At 35.2% G+C, this 19,678-nt stretch overlaps 1 protein-coding gene across 2 annotated transcripts in view; it reads left to right on the top strand.

The window, feature by feature from the left end:
• The window catches only part of LOC138127735 (fatty acyl-CoA reductase wat-like), a 220,339-nt gene that overhangs the window by 84,513 nt on the left and 116,148 nt on the right, over nt 1–19,678 (top strand). The gene's annotated exons all lie outside the window — the stretch shown is intronic.

Raw genomic sequence — 19,678 nt, 5'->3', positions numbered from 1 at the left:
TATTTTCCGGGCCCGACCACTCGCCTGGCCAGCGCTTGATGTGGTCCAGTGGTACGACCAAAGGTCCTCTTTTAAATCGTCGGTTTTCTACACGAAACCGATCCCCTGGCAGTACCTCAATGATTTTGTAAGGCCCTCGAAATTGTGCCTCTAGTTTTCCAGTCCTGGCATTGGATTTTGGGATGAAAACATAGTCTCCCGCTTCGTACTTGTGATTGTTGCGACAGGTCTTGTCAAATCTCGTTTTCTGGTCTGTGGCGTTTCGTTCGATATTATGGTATTATGGTATTATGGTATTATGGTATGCAAGGAGGACTCGGTTTCATCCTGACTTCCATGAGATGGTCTTGGTACTGATGTATCGGGGTCTTCCAGCATATGACAAACATAACATGCGTCAAAATATCCATGATCATGTACACGTTCAAGGTGCGGAACTTCCCAGACGTCAAAGAGACCCAAACAAAGTTGATATCCGCCAGAAGGCACAGTGGCCCAAGCATCAACAGCACAGCTAAACTCCTGCCAAAGTTGATATCCGCCAGAAAGCACACTGGCCCAAGCATCAACGGCACGCTAGCAACCGCTAACACGGCTAGTCATTACGAAAAGAACAGTCGGGGTATATGGTTCATTTTAGAAATATATGCAGCAACGTCACGCCTGGTTCAAGAACACGACATGCCGTTCGTCCGTGTTTGACACTTGACGGCAAGGCATAATGAGTTGTTTATGTTACCGCCATTGTCAAGAAATTATAGTCTTTTCTAGTGTTGGGCATAATCGATATATTCTGATAATCGAATAAATCGAAATAATCGCTTTGAATAATCCAAATGACCAAATACACTGCTCAAAAAAATTAGGGGAACACTTTTTTCAAAACCTGTAACTTTTTAAATAAGAGCTCAAGGAAAATCAAATTTGGTATACTTCAACGGCATATATTTAACAAAGGAAAATTACAAAAACAATTTTACAACTCATAGTTACTTCTAAGTTACCCTTAAAAATGTAAATTAATAACGCAAAACAAAATGAAAACGACTGTCATAGTATCGATGATAGTCCGGTTTTCTGTGGATTGGTGAGGTTTAATACTGTGTATGCCCTCCACGAGTACGAATCACTTCCTCACACTTGCGTGGCATGCTTCGCACTAGTCTGCGAAGAGATTCTTGGGGTATGCTTTCCCATTCCTCAATCAGGGCTTGTGTCAGTTCCTGTAGGGTTAGTGGTGGATTACGGCGCTTGCGAACACGTCAGTCAAGCTCATCCCCCATGTATTCAATAGGACTTAGGTCAGGACTTAACGCCGGCCATTCCATGACCTGAATTCCACTTTCTTGTAAAAAGTTTCTGGTGATGCCGGCGGTATGTGGTTTTGTCCTGCATTAGGATGAAATTTTGACCGACGCCATATGCAGTAGGCACCACATGGTCTTCCAAGATATTTTCGTTAAAATCCGTTAGTCATAAGGAAATGTAGAAGTGTATTTGGTTATGAGCGAATGTTAATAGATTGATCGGAACGAATTAGTTTTAACAGAAAATTTGTCGGTTAGGAAAGTCGGTTGGCTTCAACGGATTGTTTTTAGGTTTAAACATTTGATTGTTATTGGATTAGTGATTTTGGTCGTTGAAGCTAGAATGAATGTGAGTGGTTGAATGAAATGTGGAAGTGCCAATATAAAAGTAAGAAAGGGGTAAGCCAGCGAGGAGTTAGAAGTTTAGAAGTCAAGAGTCAAGAGTTAAGCAGTTACAGAGTAGAGAAGTGAGAGTTGTAGTTGGAATGTATTGAGATTATTCGTTATTTTATTAAAGTTATTGTTTTAATTCAGTGTTTGAATTTTAATAATATCCTGACAAGTAGCAAAAGCAGAAGAAAAATATTGCTACATTTTGTTGGTTTTTACGTCTAATAAAGATAGATGTCAGGATCTGACAAATATTAACTTGTCCATTGTGATAGCTAAATAATATCATTGAAAGCTTCGAAATACTCAGAAAAATTCGAAGATGTGCTCCGCAGTGACAGTTTTCTAAATGAATGTCAAAATTATAAGAGCATTATTATAATATTTTGTGGTTATGAAAATTTTCCGCAAATACTTTTGAAAATTATGAATTACGTTATATTTATAACATTAAATCAGACATAAGCATAACGAAAAATGACGTTCCGCAAACTCTAATAAGTATATCGGGATATTGAGTTACATTTTTCCCAATAATAGCCTCATATTCGAGGTCAACATCGCGGACAAGAAAGAAATCTAATTCAAACGACGCGGTTTCACATTCGACCAGGACTGTCGTTTTTCCGTACGTCGCCGTCGCGACGACTTTGTTTCCAATTCCTTTCAAACACGTAACATTGGGTTCTACGTGACACCCAATAGACAAGGCGGTTCTTTCAGGGAGAAGCGAGCAAAACGCTCCGGTATCAATGAGACAGTTTACGAGTTTTCCTCGTATTACAATTAGGGTCAGATCATTCGCACGTGCGTCACCCACTCAAAGATTAACACGCTAGTTGTTATTTACACGTTCGGACCGTTCTTTTGCAAAACAAGAAGAGACGTTATGACCGACTTTCTTACAAAATTCGCAGGTTTTGTTAGAAGACGGCCCATCGTTTGACACACGAGGTCTTTTTGGCGACTCGGCGGAGGTTCGTTTGGTACAAGTGGATTGTATATGACCGTTGTCTCCGCAAGCGAAACAGCGTTTAAATTGCAACCTGGAAGAATTACCATCCGGTTTATCGCGCGTACCAGTTTTACATTTTGAAAAGCCACTGCCAAAGCCAAGAGTTGCCTCGGGCGTTTCTATTTTTCTTTTCCTGAAATTTTTTACGTAACTAGATAACAAAATCAACAAATCGCTCGTAGTTTGTACACCACTATTTATCGCCCCCATCCGAACTGATATATCAAGTATGTCCGCGATAATTAGCTCTACAAGCTTAGCTTCAGTAAATTTAATTCGAGTCCGATTCAAAAGTAACAATTTCTCTCTTGCATACTCACAATACGTTTGGAACTCTTCACTTGTCAATAAGACGGCCCTCTTCAGTTTTTCGGCCAGGTTTCTCTTCGGTGGAAACAAGTCAATTAGATCGGATTTGAATGACTCCCAATCTCGTTGCTCTGGCTCCCAGTTCTCGAACCACGTGGAAGCTGTTCCTTTCAGTACCTTGGCGGCCCTGGCTACCGTTTCACGGCCGTTCCACCCGAACTCTTTTCCCAAATCTTCAATTTCGCGGCACCACGCCAGAGCACCGGAATCGGTTCGTTGCGGGTCAAACACGGGCAAAGCGATATCGTCAGTACCACGTATTGAACTTCTCACCGATCTCTCAAGTTTTTGGAAAAGTTCTAGTAAAGCCTCTTGCACTGCCATGGTCAACAATGCGGATGCACTTACACAAAACTGGGTTTTTGCGGGTAAATCCCACTTCTGATGTTAGGGTCCGCTTATGTATTTAAAACGTAGCGCAGAGTTTTTCAATCGAATTTGTAACGATCAACGCGACTCTTATGTTCCGCCTGGAGGCAACGTCTGCGTCGTTCCCCACTCTTGACCGCTCATTCCGCATCATCGGTGACATCACCTCCCGCGCCGTCACTGGGGTTGCTAACATGTATTAACTGCTTTAATTAAATTATTACCGTTTAATTTTGATTTTAAAAGAGATTTAATTCTTAAATAAAATTGCTTTTCTAAATTTTCTTTTATAATTGAGTGTTGAATATGATTTGATCGATTAATACCTAAATATTTATAAAATTCTCCTTTATTTAAATTTTTAATGATCTCTCCTTCTTGAGTTATATATTCTAAATGTTCGTAATGACCGCGACATATTGATTGCATTTTACACTTACCAATACCAAAACTCATCCCAATATCGTTTGAGAAATTTTCAGTTATTATAGTTAGTAAAGATAAAATGTGATTCTTTTTTTATGCATAAAGTTTTATGACATCCATATAAAGAAGGTGATTTAATTTGGATAGTGTGGTATTATTAAGTCTAATATTAAAACCATATCCAGTGCTATTTAATAGACTTGTCAAAGGATTAATGGCTAGACAAAACCATAAAGGACTTAAAGAATCTCCTTGATACGAGTAAATTCCCTATTTAATTTGAATAGGCTCGGATTTTAATTTAGCATTGTTTATTGATAAATTTAAAGTACTTCTCCAAAATGTCATAACATGCGATAAAAAGTTAATCAAATCCAAATTAATTTTATAAATTTTAAGAATTTTAATTAACCATAAATGTGGTACTGAATCATAGGCTTTTTTGTAGTCTATGAATGCGGTATAAATATTTCTGTTATTTTTTCTAGCTTGTTCCATTATTACCGTATCTATTATGAGCTGTTCTTTACAACCAAAACACTCCTTAACACAACCTTTTTATTCTTCATTAATCATTAAGTATATTTAATTTTTGACAATGGTCGTAAATTATCACTTTAATGCAAGATGTCATAATTTTATAAATTGTAGGCAGACATGTGATTGGCCTATATTTTGATGGATTTTTAGTATCGGAATCTTTTGGTTTCAGATCTGTTATACCATGGGCCAAAAACTCTGGAAATGTGTTAGGTTCCCTAATAAATCCGTTAAAGTGATCAAGTAAGCATTTATGAATACAGGTAAATTTTTTTAATCAAAAGTTATGAATTTGATCACCTCCAGGGGATTTCCAATTATGTGAACTATTAATATTTTTAACTAAAATTTCAAGGCTAATTTGAATATGATGTGGATTATTATTACTATCTGGTATCTCATTTTCTAAATGAGGAATCCTTTCTGCCTGATTATTAAATTGAACATATGTTTGACCAGAATTCTTTAATTTCATTTATATTTGGTATACCATTATTATTTTGAGTTTTATTATCTGTTAAATTTTTGTAAAACAACTTTAATTTTGGAAGTATTATTTATAATATCCCACCATTTTCTAATAATTTCACAAAATTGTGCTGTGTCATGAATTGACTTTGATTTCAAGCAAGATACTGTAGAACTGTGAAAAATATTATCTGCCAAAATAACCTTCTGCCTATCCAAAACAGATGGATACAGTGACTTGTAACAAAGTTTAAAGGCTTGTTTAGCAAGTGAATTTTGTTCTGTATGATAAATGTCTCGAAGATTTTGAAATTTGGATACCGAATTGTCTCCAGATCTTCCCAATCATAGAATACAATGGTGTGATCTAGATTTTTTAAATTTAGCCAATATTTCCAAATGTTTTTAAAGATGTGAACAAAGTCATAAGTAAGAAAAATTGTTTTTTCTGGGCTTTTCGGATTTGCAATTTTAAATGAAAGTGTTTTAAACATAGCTCTATTTATGGAATGGTTATCGGTTATAACACAAAGCACTTCAAAACCACAGTCCTGAACAAAGTTTATTATTTGTTTTGTAATTTTAGTAATCTCTGTTCCTTTTATTTTGTTCACGGGAACGAATTTAACAACTTCTTTTAAATTTCCAAATGCAGAGCTAATCATATAAGTTAAAACTGTCTTGGCCACTTCATTAGATGGTGAAGTTACAGCAGAACCAATTATACTTTCTGATCTATAGTCTAATCGAGCCGTTATACAAATTTCGTCTACTAACAGTACTACAACCCGCTCTAATGAAGTTAAAGGTTTAGAGACATTTACCAGATAATTTTTATTTGTCAGAATTAGGTGAAACGTGAAGAGAAGACGATATTGATTAAATACCGTTTATGGGGTAAAATTAAAAAATTGCGAATTAATTCGTAGCATGAAGCTGATTGGGAATATAAAATAAAAGCCATTATAACAGTACAAGATGAATATTTCGGTTTATCATTTACAATTTGTCGCAACTGATCTATAATTATTTCTAATTGTCTGATTTTATCAAAATTTTGTTGTCTTCCCTTTTCTTGGGCATTTATTAATAAATCTAAGCCCCGATTTAAAATATTTACTGTTGATCTGAATAATTATTATCATTAGTAATACAACGAGAGGGTACGAAATTGCCGGAAATTTTCGATCGATTAAAAAACTACATGTGTCCATTTAAAAAAAAAGTTGACTATCGTTAGCTATTGAAGATAACGCCAAAAAAAAAACATTTTATGGCTGTTTTGTAGCGCTTGAAAAACCATATCTTTGATTTTTTTGTTCATTGAAATCGGGTAATAAATAACAAAGTTATGGGTTGAGGCGTTTTTCATCAACAGCCTGTATGCATCAAAAAAGAAGAACTAACTCCAAATGAATTAAAGTGGATTTTGCCTTTCGATCTTAAACTTTCTAGGTTGTCACAGTTAGTAAATTTATTAGCACGATACAAAAATTCAACTGACAATTCCACTCAGAAAATTTCAACCAATCAGCTTGTAGTATTTTGAATCATTGAATACATGCCGTGAAAAACAATCGGAATACAAAGTACGATAAATGTCATCTAAACGTCAGCTTAGAAGTTTTCATCTGCTTTTTTAAACTTTTTTTATTTAAGTATAAAATAACATTGTCAGTCATGCAGGATAGCAGTCATTTGACTATTATTTTATGTTCGAGTGTAATAAAAATCGTAATTAGTCAAAAACAAAAAGTTAATAGAAAAAATAATAATAATTAAAAAAAAAAATTTTTTTTAATTATTATTTATGTTTTCCAAGAAAATAATAATAAAACTCTTCAAGATTGCACCTGAAAATTTTCAAACTCACACTTGACATTTGTTGCTATTTGTATTCCAATTGTTTTTCACGGCACACTTTTCATAATAAACTGAATCACAATTAAAAATTGTTTTATTTTTTTTTCAGTCAGCTATGAACCAAACGATAATTTTTAATACATCGTTAGATTCAGAAAAAAAAACTTTATCAGACTGAGCCTAAAAAACTACGTGTCCATTAAAAAAAAAAAAGTTGACTATCGTAAGCTACTGAAAATAACGCCAAAAAAAAAATTTTTATGGCTGCTTCGTAGCGCATGAAAAACCATATCTTCGATTTTTTTGTTCATTGAAATCGGATAATAAATAAAAAAGTTATGGGTTGAGGCGTTTTTTATCAAACAGCCTGTATTTTTACTTGCAAAATTTGACTTACATATATCGATGTGTCAATTGTTAAATTATTATTACTAAAATTTAATGTAAAAAAATAAATACCATTATCCGTTATTTTAAATTCCCACCCAGACATATTAACCTCAGTTGAAATTTTGTTTTTTAAATCATTAAAATCGATAATAACGTCTGAATTTAGAAAATTAGTCACGTTATCAATTTGTCTTTGACAAACGGCATTTCGTCTAGACTGAGGGTCATTTCTTTCTTTCGGTTTTAATTTGGTTAAATACGAGGGTAAATTGGGGAATATACGTGGTTTGTTTAAAAGAAGTTCTTTAGTGCTTCCATCAGGTTGCAAATGTTTATCATACCTAACAATATCAGTAGAATAAAAGTGTAATTGACAGACCACACTTGAAGATGAGGGTGTAAAATCATCCCGCGGAATCGCTTTTAACCATGCTTGTTTACGTTCTTCATTTTTAGGAAATTTAAATATACTCATACCACGATTATTCTGTGTTGTCTTCAATGCTGAATCATAGTTGCTGTTACAACCCGGCACACAACAACGGCTAGGCATGTTTTTGAGGTTATACAGGAGACTCCCCACAAAAAAAAACAAATTACACCGATAAATGAAAACAAAAATGTCTTAAACTTTACATAACACGGTTGAACAACTCTTCCCACACACATCAAACCCTTTTATACATGAATATTTACCAAAAAACGGCAGTTATGAACAAGAAAATGAAAACTAACACACATTCCACTATATTGCGCCATGTATCGAGTTTTCAAATGAAATCCTGGGCTGGGAAGGCGTTGGAAACCGTCAATTGTTGTGCTTTTTTAAAGCGTAGATTAATTAGAGCATGTTGACAGCTAACCTAAAATTTAGAGCCAAAAAAATCTTTCTTTTTTTCTTTCTGTACAATGTTTTACATTAAAAATAGAATAACTTAACGATTCCTATTCTTGACGCAAATATCTAAGGGCACCCTTTGCTGAAAACAAACATGTTCAATTATGTTGCGATTAAACATAAACAAATGTCATTCGTGTCAAACGGCGGGAAATTCAAACTTTACACTGTTCTAAACGGTTTAATTTTTCCAACGCCTACTCAGCCCAGGATTTCATTTGAACGCGCGATATATTGCTGACTTCGACGGTCCTCAAGCGATGTTGCCAATTCTACTTCAGCACGGCTATCTCTTACGACGGCTACGATCAGATATTTGTTATAGCTAGTGCATTATCTCTTGACACGCGAGGTGCGCGGTGGGAGGAGTTTAGCAGCGAGAAGGAGAACTATCGGCAAAGATCGGTTCAGCAACAACGGCGATTTTTTAGAACGGGTGGGAACCGTTCGTGACTAGTCGTCTGAATTTGGTCTTCTGCGCAACTTCAACTCGCGTGTCAAGAGATAACGCACCAGCTCTAGTACTATATGGATAAAACCTTCCAAAATAGTTGACAGAGAAAGGAGTGCGGCAATACATGCTATGTCTTTGTCGGGAGCACGGTTTTGAGATTTTCTGGGACGTGGAGCTTTATGCGCATTAACAAATTTTGAACCAATGAAAATCAGCTAGTGGCTAGTGTGGGAGTATTGACATTTGACAGCTGACAACCTTGGCTGACACGCTGAAGTTTTGTTGACCAAAAGGAAAAGTTTCTAACCTTAAATAATACAATGGGGGTAAACACGTGTTTTTGTGTGGAAGTAAAAGACCCAAAGGGGCAGGTAACTTTATTTTGCACCAGTAAGTAGTGAATATTCCCAATTTTAAGTTCGCGCTTGAAACTTTCGAGCATGCGCAGAATGTTCATTTTCCCTGGAATGCACGTTGTTTGTCTCTCTTACTCCTTCAATAATATCTCAACGTAGAAGGATAGGAAGGGCGCAATATAGTACTAACAAATATCTGGCTACGATAAAACGATCCACGGTTCACGCTTGCAGCGAAAAGATAGCGGTGCGGCGCTCCCCACTACACCTTTTCCAAATGTAGTTCAGAAGGTAACAGATTAATTTCAGAAAGTATCGAATGTAGTTCAGATTAGTAAGATGTATTTCAGAATGTGTTGATTGTATTTCAGAAATGTAAAAGGTATTTCAGAATGTGTTAATTGTATTTCGGAAAAGTCAAATGAATTTCAGAAAAGGTGAATTGTATTTCGGAAATAGTTATTTGTATTTCAGAAAATCATAATTCGACGGATTTTGTCAGTATACCATAGTAAACGCTACCTTAGCAACATTAATGAACGGAACACTACAAATGTCACAATTGTTGCAATAAAGTGAATCATGAATTTAAGTGATAACTGCGGAATTTGTAGAGTGTCCATGTTAAGAAATGTGGTTCTTCGATTATTACCATGCAGGCACCTATTTCATGCGAAATGTGTCGCATATTTGAATAACGTGGCCGAGATTGTGTGTCCTATTTGCAGAAGCGCAGTAAATGGAAGGGAGACGGTAGAACGGCAAAAATACAAGAAATATTCGAATCAAGACAGGGAAAGAATTGTGTGCTAACAGAGGGGAAGATTGGGTGGTCTTCGCTACAACCCTGGGAATTAAATATAAGACTGCTTTCCATTGGGTCCGCTCCGGACGAGAAGTAATGTTAAAGAAAGGAGGTATGAAACCCAAAGCACTTGTTGAGGATGAAATAAATGCCATTGTTGAATGGATTGAAGATGATTGTGGTCTAACATTGAAGCAAGTAAAAGAAAAAGTTCTCGCGAATTTTCGAAAAAATGTATCTACCTCTACCATTGGAAATTATTTGGAAGGTAGTTCATTCACAATGAAGCAGGTTCATAAACAACCAATTTCGATGAATTCTGAAGAAAACAAAAGGAAGCGGGCCGAATATGTAGCAGCCTTAAATAGATATATTGAACTGGGAAAACAAATTGTATGGATTGATGAAACAAATTTCAATCTGTTTTGCCGTCGAAACCGAGGTCGGGCTCGAACTGGTGTGCGAGCTGTTCAACACTTACCAGCTGCAAGAGGTCCCAATGTTCACTTGATTGTGACAATGGAACGTCGTAGAGGTTCCTTTTCATCGAATTCTGCTAATATTTGGATAACAAATTTACTACTACGATGGCAGGAAATGGGAAATGAAGTAGCTGATTTGGTGATTGTATGTGATAACGCACCTTGCCATGCAAGATTCGAAGGAGTCATAAATAATACGGAAGCCACTTTGTTGCGTTTGGGACCGTATTCTCCGATGCTTAATCCCATCGAAAATATATGGTCAAAAATTAAGACATAGGCAAAAACTCATCTTCGGGTTCCACAAGTTAGAGGCATTGGCGTTGTCGAACAAAGACTTCTATACTTGGAACAAATTATAGATTTGGCCAAAGACACAATTGTTGGAGGAGATTGTGCCAGGGCAGCTCAACATACAACAATTTTTCATGCCGCCTCTTTAGCAATGCAAGATATGCAAGTAGGGCATTGACAGTGCTGTGTTACTATCTTGTTTAATAGAAATACTATGTTAAAATTCATTTTTTTCTTCAAGTATTACGCGACTTTTCAATAAACTTAGTTATTGTATTATTAGTATTATTATTATTTGTTTATTAAGTTCTCCTCAGTAATACACAATTATGATGCGTTCTGAAATACAAATGATACTTTCTGATTTACAAATGACATTTTCTGAATTTCATATGACGTTTTCTGAAATACAATTTATCGATCTGAAATACAATTTACGATTTCTGAAATACAATTTACTAATCTGAAATACAATTGACGATTTCTGAAATACAAGCTACTAATCTGAAATACAATTGACATTATCTGAAATACAAGTGGAAAAGGTGTAGTTCGCTACAGCGGCTGTAGCGAACTGGTGGGGAGCGCCAACTATTTTCCGCCTAACCCACTGAAATGGAAGGAATGTTACCGTATAGACCAGTGGCCGGCAAACTCAGTCAACAGAGCCAAATATTAACAGTACAACGATCGAATTTTTTTTTTGAGAGCCACATTTTTCTGAACTTAAACTATATAGGTAGCTAGATTATTATTAACTTAATTAGGGTACCCCTAAGCTGGTCTTTGCTAGAAACGTCCTCAAGCTGATTGAGGTTGTACGTTCGCTGAGGTCGACCCCTTCCAACTCTTGAATAAAACTTGATATCATACTTAATAACGATATTATTTATTGACAATCCAACTCGAAAATTTTTAACCAATCGAATTGCAGCATTTTTCAAATTTGGACCAATCAAATTGATTTATAGTGAAAAAACAACTAGTGGTTTTTCAGCGAAAAAATTTATGTCAAAATGAAACGTCAAATTTATTAGGTCAACTCGATAAAAATTTTCTCGGTGGATTGTCAAGTCGAATACAATTCGTGGTCTAATTTTTTCTGCAAAATTTGTCATTTAAGGCATTCGTAGCTTTTGCTTTTGGGAAATTACACTCGTCTCCTTCGTCGACTCGTGTAATTTTCGTTGCAAAAGCTACTCATGTCTTAAATGACAAATTTTGTCGGAAAAAATTAGACCACTTATTGTATTATACCGGGTATCAACCACCAAACCTGGCCATAGGCACATTACACATATTAAAATAATATATGAGTTGCTATGAAATATATTATTGTGTATTGTCATATTGACAGCTATAATTATCATCCGTACAAACAATGCCATCAGGAAACTTTTGATGTAGGTAACGTAGAAAGTAGAAATACTTTTGAAATTTGGAAAAGGGAAGAACGAACACAGAGCACTATTATGCTCAATTATTGGGCAAATTTGACGAAACAATAATATGTTTCATAGCAACTCATATATTATTTTAATATGTCTAATGTGCCTATGGCTAGGTTTGGTGGTTGATACCCGGTATATGATAAAATTAAAAAATTCTAAGGTATCCATAAAATGACTGACAAACACTAATGTGAACAATGGCCTTGCATCTCCTTGGAAAGTTTGAGTAAGTCAGGTTTGTATGTCGTTGTTTTTAATTTAAGGCACGATTCCAGGTTCTCATCAATAAGACGATTTCTCAATTTACTCTTGATAAGGTTCATGCTTGAAAATGATTGTTCGCATGAATATGTAGATCCGAATAAGGAAAGAACAGCAAACGCTAGTTTTTTCAGCTGATTATATGAGTCAGGAATATCATTGTAGGCGTTAAAAATCAACATATCTTCCTTCTCCAGGTCTTTCAAAGCAGACCACTTGTGCTGTGAACTAAATTCACATTTTTTTTTCTCCAGTATCTCTAAATCAGCAGAAAGACGTTCAAGTTTAGAAGTCCACAATTCTTTGTTTTTTAAATCCAGCAACTGCAATTCAAAGTTGCCAATATCAATATTAAAAGGAGCAATATTTAATTCTGTTACAGTAGCATTAAGAGGTTTTTTAACAAAGGCTAACGTCGCTTTGCTGTTTCTGAATTCCTGAAACCTCTCGAGAAAAGCTTCCTTCATATTTAATAGTGTTGTTTTGAAATAGCAAATGTCAATATCAGAATTATTTTCTTGGCGATCTTTCAACAAGCTAGGAAAGTGAATCAAAGTTTCTCTTTCAATATCTTGAGCAAAAAGAGATAATTTGTTTTCGAATGAAATAACCTCTTCTAACATTGAAAAAATTTAGTTTCCTTTCCCCTGTAGTTTATGATTAAGCTGATTTAGATGAGACGTAACGTCTACCATGAAATGAAATTTTTGGATCCACTGATCGTTAGTTATTTCTGGATAGTGAACACCCTTCTCAAGGAGAAATGTTTTAATTTCTTTAATTTTGCGCAAAACGTTTCAAAACGTTTCCTCTTGATAACCAACGTACCTTGTTATGTAGCAGAAGATCTGCGTATTCACTTTCCATTTCAACTAAAAATTCTTTAAATTGGCGATGATTAAGAGCTTTAGCTATAATGGAGTTGATGATCTTAATCACTAATTCCATAACTTTGCAAATTTCTTCTGGGAATGTCTGCGCACAAAGCGCTTCTTGATGAATGATACAATGGTAAGTAAGTATCTCGTGATTAATTTTTTCTTTCAAAATAGCAACAAACCCATTTTTTACGCCGGTCATACTTTTCGCCCCGTCTGTTGAAATTGAGACAATTTTCTCGAGTGGAATATGCTGTTTTTCAATGCACTCAATTACAGCATTTGCTATATCCTCTCCACGTGTTCGACCTTTGAGTGGCAATAATCCTAAAAGTTCTTCTTTAGGACCTGTAGATGAAATAATTCGTACAAAAAGTGAAACTTGCGCTGTATCATTTATGTCACAAGACTCGTCAACTGCAATTAATAAAGCTGAAACCAATTTAAGATCTTCAACTTGCTGGTTCGTTATATTCAAAGACATTTCGACTGTTCTATCTTTCACTGTTTTAGCAGTCAAAAGTAACCATGTCAATCATGTCATGATGTTATGCGTAGACTGTAGAGGTTAGGTCAGGATAGGGATTTTTCAATTCTTGGGTACATTTAATTAACGCAATTTTCAAATTACCTTCCTTTTAGTAAAATATTCTTTTTTCTTTCCGCCATGGTAAAATTATGAAAAAATCTATGACTTTATTTCACACGTCAAATTAACATTAAAATTAAAGACGTCAAATCGCTCTAACACGATAATGTGAAAATGACTATTACAATCTTGTCAAAAATAAATTACTCCCTATGATTTAGGGATATTGGTTGCCATAAATTTGGTTAGGTTGGAGGCTATGTGGTTTCTGGTGACAAACAAAAGATACTTTGGAACAGTTGCATATGGCTCTATTTCTCACTAAGTGATGGACGTTTTTTCGTTTCACATTTCACAATCAATTTTAGTTTCTGGTGGCATATTTAATTGGACTTAATCTCTCAATTCATTGTAACCAACCTTAAGCATTCAAAATTACTTTTCAAAATTCTAGTTACACACAACATGAAAAACGTTATTTTTCTAAAAGTTCGAATTCTAGGGAGTAATTTATTTTTGACACGAGAGTAGGAAAGGAGGCGCAGGTTTGCAACATGACAACAATTTGACAGGGAAAATCTAACGTGAACGAACTTTACGTTTTAAATCTCAAATGTTGCAATTGCGGGCATTTTCGTTTTATGTGTTTAAGCACTAAAAAACCACCAGAAAAAATTTTCAATCCACCAGATTTTCTACTATCCCACTTGACAGAAATTTTGTCCACTAAATGGGTGTCTCAATCTACCAGATTTAGTAGCAATTCTACCATATTGGCAACCCTGAAAAAGGCGGAGCCTACCGAGTCTTGGCTACTAGCGCCCGCGGCGGTCGAGTTCATAACTTTCATGCGGCAGTTTTCACACGCAGTTTATAACGGGTGTTATCTAGAAATCTGGACTAGAGTTTAACATTCTATCAAAATAATTGAGATTAGAACAGCAAAACTTTATTCACATACTTTAACAGCTAATATACTTAGTACTAATAAAAAAATTATCGAACTTCAATTACACCGTTTCTTCTTATAATGTCGATTCTTTTAGAAGTAGACTCAGAAAGCCTCTGTACAACATCAACAGTTATTTTCTTCAAGCAGTATTTGATCCGTGTAATCAACTGCGTTGTGTTTTTAGCTCGCCACCCTCTAGCATAAACCCTTCCTTTCAACAATGACCAAAAAATGAAGGCATGATTTGAGAATTTTCGCATCAAACGACCACACTTTGGTTTTGCAAGTTGAATTTGATTTTCTGAACGCTTTGGTATGGTTTGCTTTCTCCGAAATCTCAAATTTGTTTTATTCTTAGGAATATTACACAAATAAGATGGACTTACACCAAATTTTCTTGCGGCTAATCGAAGAGAACACGAATCACTGTTTTCAAACACTTTTTTGACTTTCTGGAGTTGCTGTTTGACAGCTTTACGACCAGTTCCTTTTTTTCTATCCGCGCCCACTCCCCTCTCAAAAGGTTGCAGAATACTGTACAAAGTCGATTTTGATACATTTTCGGCAGCAAAATGTCTATAAGTGAATGATTTTCCACGGTCTATGTTTTGCTCATAAAATTTGTACACACGATTCCTTAGGGCGCGTACAGACTACGCGAACCGAGCATGTAATGTAACATGTAATGTAATGCTCGTCGCAAAATTGGTGCCACGAACAGCCGACGAACCGAGCGCGCAACGAACAGCTTCTATACTCCGTTCACTGATAGATCGCACGCCTTTTCACAGACACAGAGACGAGTGTCTATGCTGCAAAAAGTTGAATAGCGCACATAACATTTGTTTATCATTAATACATACTCGAAGAATAAATAATTCAACTTCATTCAGATTCACAGCTGTAATTCTGTTAACAACATCATAGGCGTAGGAAAACTACTGGCGGGATGGAGAGTGCACGTTTCTCAGGTCCTCTCGGGCTGTTGATGTTGCTATGGAAACTTTAAAAAACGCGCGTTTTTGAAAGTTGGATTTATACACACTGAGGCGTGCTTTAATTAAGTAAAATAGGTTACCAATAAAAAAAAAATATAACCATCACGGGTGCTGTGCTCGTATTTCGGCGATGGGCAGAATAAAATGGATGCCCGTTTTGGGGCCGATTTCTAATGTTACCTGAAAAGGTAGGAGGTTACAAGGAAGGGATTCGTCGCTAAAGTGTGCTTTCAAAATAAAATGTTCATTCTCCCGCGAACGTACAAGTAGTATCTTTTTTCGAGATTTTCGGTCCTATCATTGTCAATAATTTGTCAAAGTCTGTAGGAGACATTCTTGTACAATTTTTATAATGTCCACTGACATGTTGATATTTTAAATCTTGCATAAGTTCATTACCGACGCGTTTTCTATAAAGTTCGGTTCGCTACCAACGTCGCCGCTTCTTCTCTTTTTTAATCATATTGCACCCATCGTAAAATTAAAAAAAAAAGGCAAAGCCATAACTGCACATCTTCGGAGAAAGTAGGTAGAATGTTGGTTGTTTTTTAGTTTTGGTACCGAAAATAGACACCGTGTCATAAAAAAAACGAATTATAGTTTAAAAAAATTAAATTATAATCGAAGGTAAAATAATAATTTTTATCAGATTTAACAAATTAGGTCGCGTTATTTTTGGCAAGATTAATTCCAGAATTCAAACTTTAACCTTAATTATTTTGTTTGTCTCCAGGGCACTTAAGTCAGTTTTAGTTGACTTAAGCCTACCTAAACGAAGAGCTTTGTTCGATTTTCTCCGTGATCCACAATTCGTTAAATCAAAATTGACTTACCTTTTTTTGCGGACCGCGAAGAGACCATGGACCGATTGGCATGGGTGGAATTCAACGATAATTTTGGACTTCGGTGCCACTTCAATTAAGTGGGTTTCACGACACGAGACGATGAGTACGAAAACTAGGTGTGTTCACAAGGACGGTCAAATTCGAAGTCCCTGTTTCTTCCAAAAATGTCCCTCACTCGCGGGGGAGGTTTCGTCAACCCCGATTTTGCACGAAATTGTGAATCGGTTAACGCGCAATAACCAATGACAGAGGGTGCAACTATTTTCGAATTGAATTTTAAAGCTAACTTAAACTACGCGCTAAAACTAAACCGAACAAAACCAAACAAAAATGAAAAGAACTAAAATTAACTATTTACAAAAGCCAACATATTTATTTTTAATACTTACAGTTATTAAAAACACAATTATTAGAAACAATTTGGGAATCTGACAGGCGCTGAACACGCACGTTTGATGTATGTGGGAATTAATCTGTAGTAATATAACAATAATTGACTTAAACAACAAATTGACACAATTCGCATTATTTTAGAAAATGTGAAACTTATTTATTAGTTACTGTAAAGAGTTGCTTTCAAAAATAATAACCTATTTGTTTTGTTCAGCATAAATGAAATGCATAAAAAACTACAGTGTTTCATTTGACAATCAAGACCGTTTAAATAAGGGACAAAAACTAATGGTAACTGAAATTGTTGGAGATTAGATTTATGAGTTTATGACTGTGGTCAGCTCCCTTTGTCGAGATGCGTTTGTGAATGGCGCTTTGTGTTCGTCAGAAAACCGACAGTGAGCGGAGCACTGCGAACCGTTCATGGCGCGCATGCGCTCTCGAGGTTCACAGCTTCGCCGTCCAAATCAGACGAACGCTTCCTTGTAATTTATTTAAAGAGTGTAGTAAGTTATGGTATGTATTTAATAAAATGTATGGATCCCCATATTTGTAAGACAGCCTAACAAATTAATGAGTAAATGTTATAATCAACAGCAACTTCGCTCCTACCTTTTCAGGTAAAATTAGAAATCGGCCCCAAAATGGGCATTCAGTTATTCTGACGGACAAGCACCCGTGATGCTTAATAATATTTTTGCATCATCGGAACTATTAATAAATAGATACAATTTTCTTTTTAATTTATTAAATTGTTTAATTTTTCCCAAGAAGGCATTTTTTACATTTTTCATACTAGTTTATGGCCCATTGCTCTGCATGCGATGCCGAATCTAAACAATAATTTCTTCTTTGATTACTTACCGTCTTTTGATAAGTAAACATGTTCATGAAATCGGTAAACACGTGAAAATGACCGGTGGTGCAAAAACGTTTTCTACTGACAAATTGTCATTACAAAAGTTTACCTGGTAAAGAAAAAAAGAATTCTTCATTTTCTTCATTGTTGTAGCTACTTTTAATTCTTTAAACAAATTTCTGAACTACATAACAATATTTGCGTTAATACTTACCTGCCTTGAATTGAGATTGCCCATCGAAAACGCGTATTTTTTTTGGAGATTTTTGGGTCCTATTTTGGTTAGTAAATTCTCACCGTCTGTGGGAGACATTCTATTAAAAATTTTATGCTGTCCGCTAATATGTTGGAACTTTAAATCTTTATAAAGTTCGTCGAGCCTTTTTCTCTTTTTTCATCAGATTCCACATAATTCTTACTGCATCACTACACAGAATTAAAGCTAACGGTTTTTCGTTATCACTCTTATCACATACAGGTCGCTAAAAAGTATCGATACAGCTAGTATCGTGTGTTTAAATTCTACATATAGGCTGATATTTTTTTCAATTTTATAACATCTTTTATTTTGAAGATACAAAGCCAACTTGATTTTTTTTAAATAGCACGAGAGGTCAAATTTAACACCGTTAAAAAGAATATTTTTTTGTGAATCCAGTGATGTAGCACATGCATATCTCAATTTACTCGAAACTTTATAAAAAAATTATCGAATTAATAAAATTTAAAAAAAATTGACCTTTGGAATGTTTTTTTAGCCATTGTTAATTCTTTGCCGCCTGCACTTGGGCCAAAAAATTAATAAAAGTAAATAATAAGTGTAGAAGTAAGACATTTAACTGAAACAGATACATTTTAATAAAAAAGATGAAAAGTTTAAACCCGAAATACATAATTTTTAAGCAAAAAAAAATTTTCAAAATGGCGGCGATGTGGGCATGTGTTACATCACTGAATTTACAAAAAATACTCTTTTCAAAAATATTACATTTAAGTCCCCCGTGCCATTTAAAAAAAAAAACAAGTTAGCCTTGCATCTTTAAAATAAATGACGTTAAAAAATTGAAAAAACTATCAAATGATAAAATTTAAACACTTCTAGCTGTGTGCCAAATTTCAATGAGGTCTGCTGAACCGTTCTGAAAATATTTTGCTGAATCCATACTTTTTAGCGACCCTGTATAATGTAGCTGTAATGACACGCAACCTTGGAACTATCGAATTGAACTGAGACGATTATTAAAAAAAAATCACTTAAAAACATAACGCACTGAAACATACAAAACTCTCCATCCCGCCAGTAATTATCCTATGCCTATGATGTTGTTTACAGAATTATAGCTGTGACTCTAAATGAAGTTTCAGTACAGGTATTTTCAATAATTGTTATAAACTGTTGTTGGAATTATTTATTCTTCTAGTATTAATGATATAGCAAATGTTATAAAGTGTAGACACTCGTCTCTGTGTCTGTAAAAAAGCGTGCAATCTATCACCAGTGGACAGAGTATAGCTGTTCGTTGCGTGCTCGGTTTGTCGGCTGTTCGTGGCACCAATTTTGCGACGAGCATTACATTACATGTTACATTACATGCTCGGTTCGCCTAGTCTGTACGGGCCCTTAGAGATGCTTCTTTCGACGCCATTTTTGTGAACTGCAGAAACAATTTGACATTTTGGTGTTTATTGTCAAGTATTTCATAGCCTACTCCATTTATTAAAAGACACATGAGATTCTTTAATGCTGTTGTTGCAAAAATATGACATTTTAAAATTAGTCCAGATTTCTAGAAAACACCCTTTAGGCGAAATCATATATTTATTTGTTTTTTCGCAATATCGTGGCCTCCTGCGTGTTTAAAACAATCGTGAACGGCATATAAGTGTAACGTCAATAAGAAGTGTTGTCGACCTTACAACATTAACGTTGAATATATTTGCGGTATTGTGTTTTTTGTTGTGCCGACATAACCTACCGCGCATAACAAACATGAGTAAACGTTTTCACAGGACTGTTTGTTGCGTT

This window comes from Tenebrio molitor, chromosome 4 (genome assembly GCF_963966145.1).
Source record: "Tenebrio molitor chromosome 4, icTenMoli1.1, whole genome shotgun sequence".
NCBI lineage: Eukaryota > Metazoa > Arthropoda > Insecta > Coleoptera > Tenebrionidae > Tenebrio > Tenebrio molitor.
The sequence above is the reverse complement of the archived record's forward strand: the minus strand, read 5'-3'. Positions and strand labels throughout refer to the sequence as shown.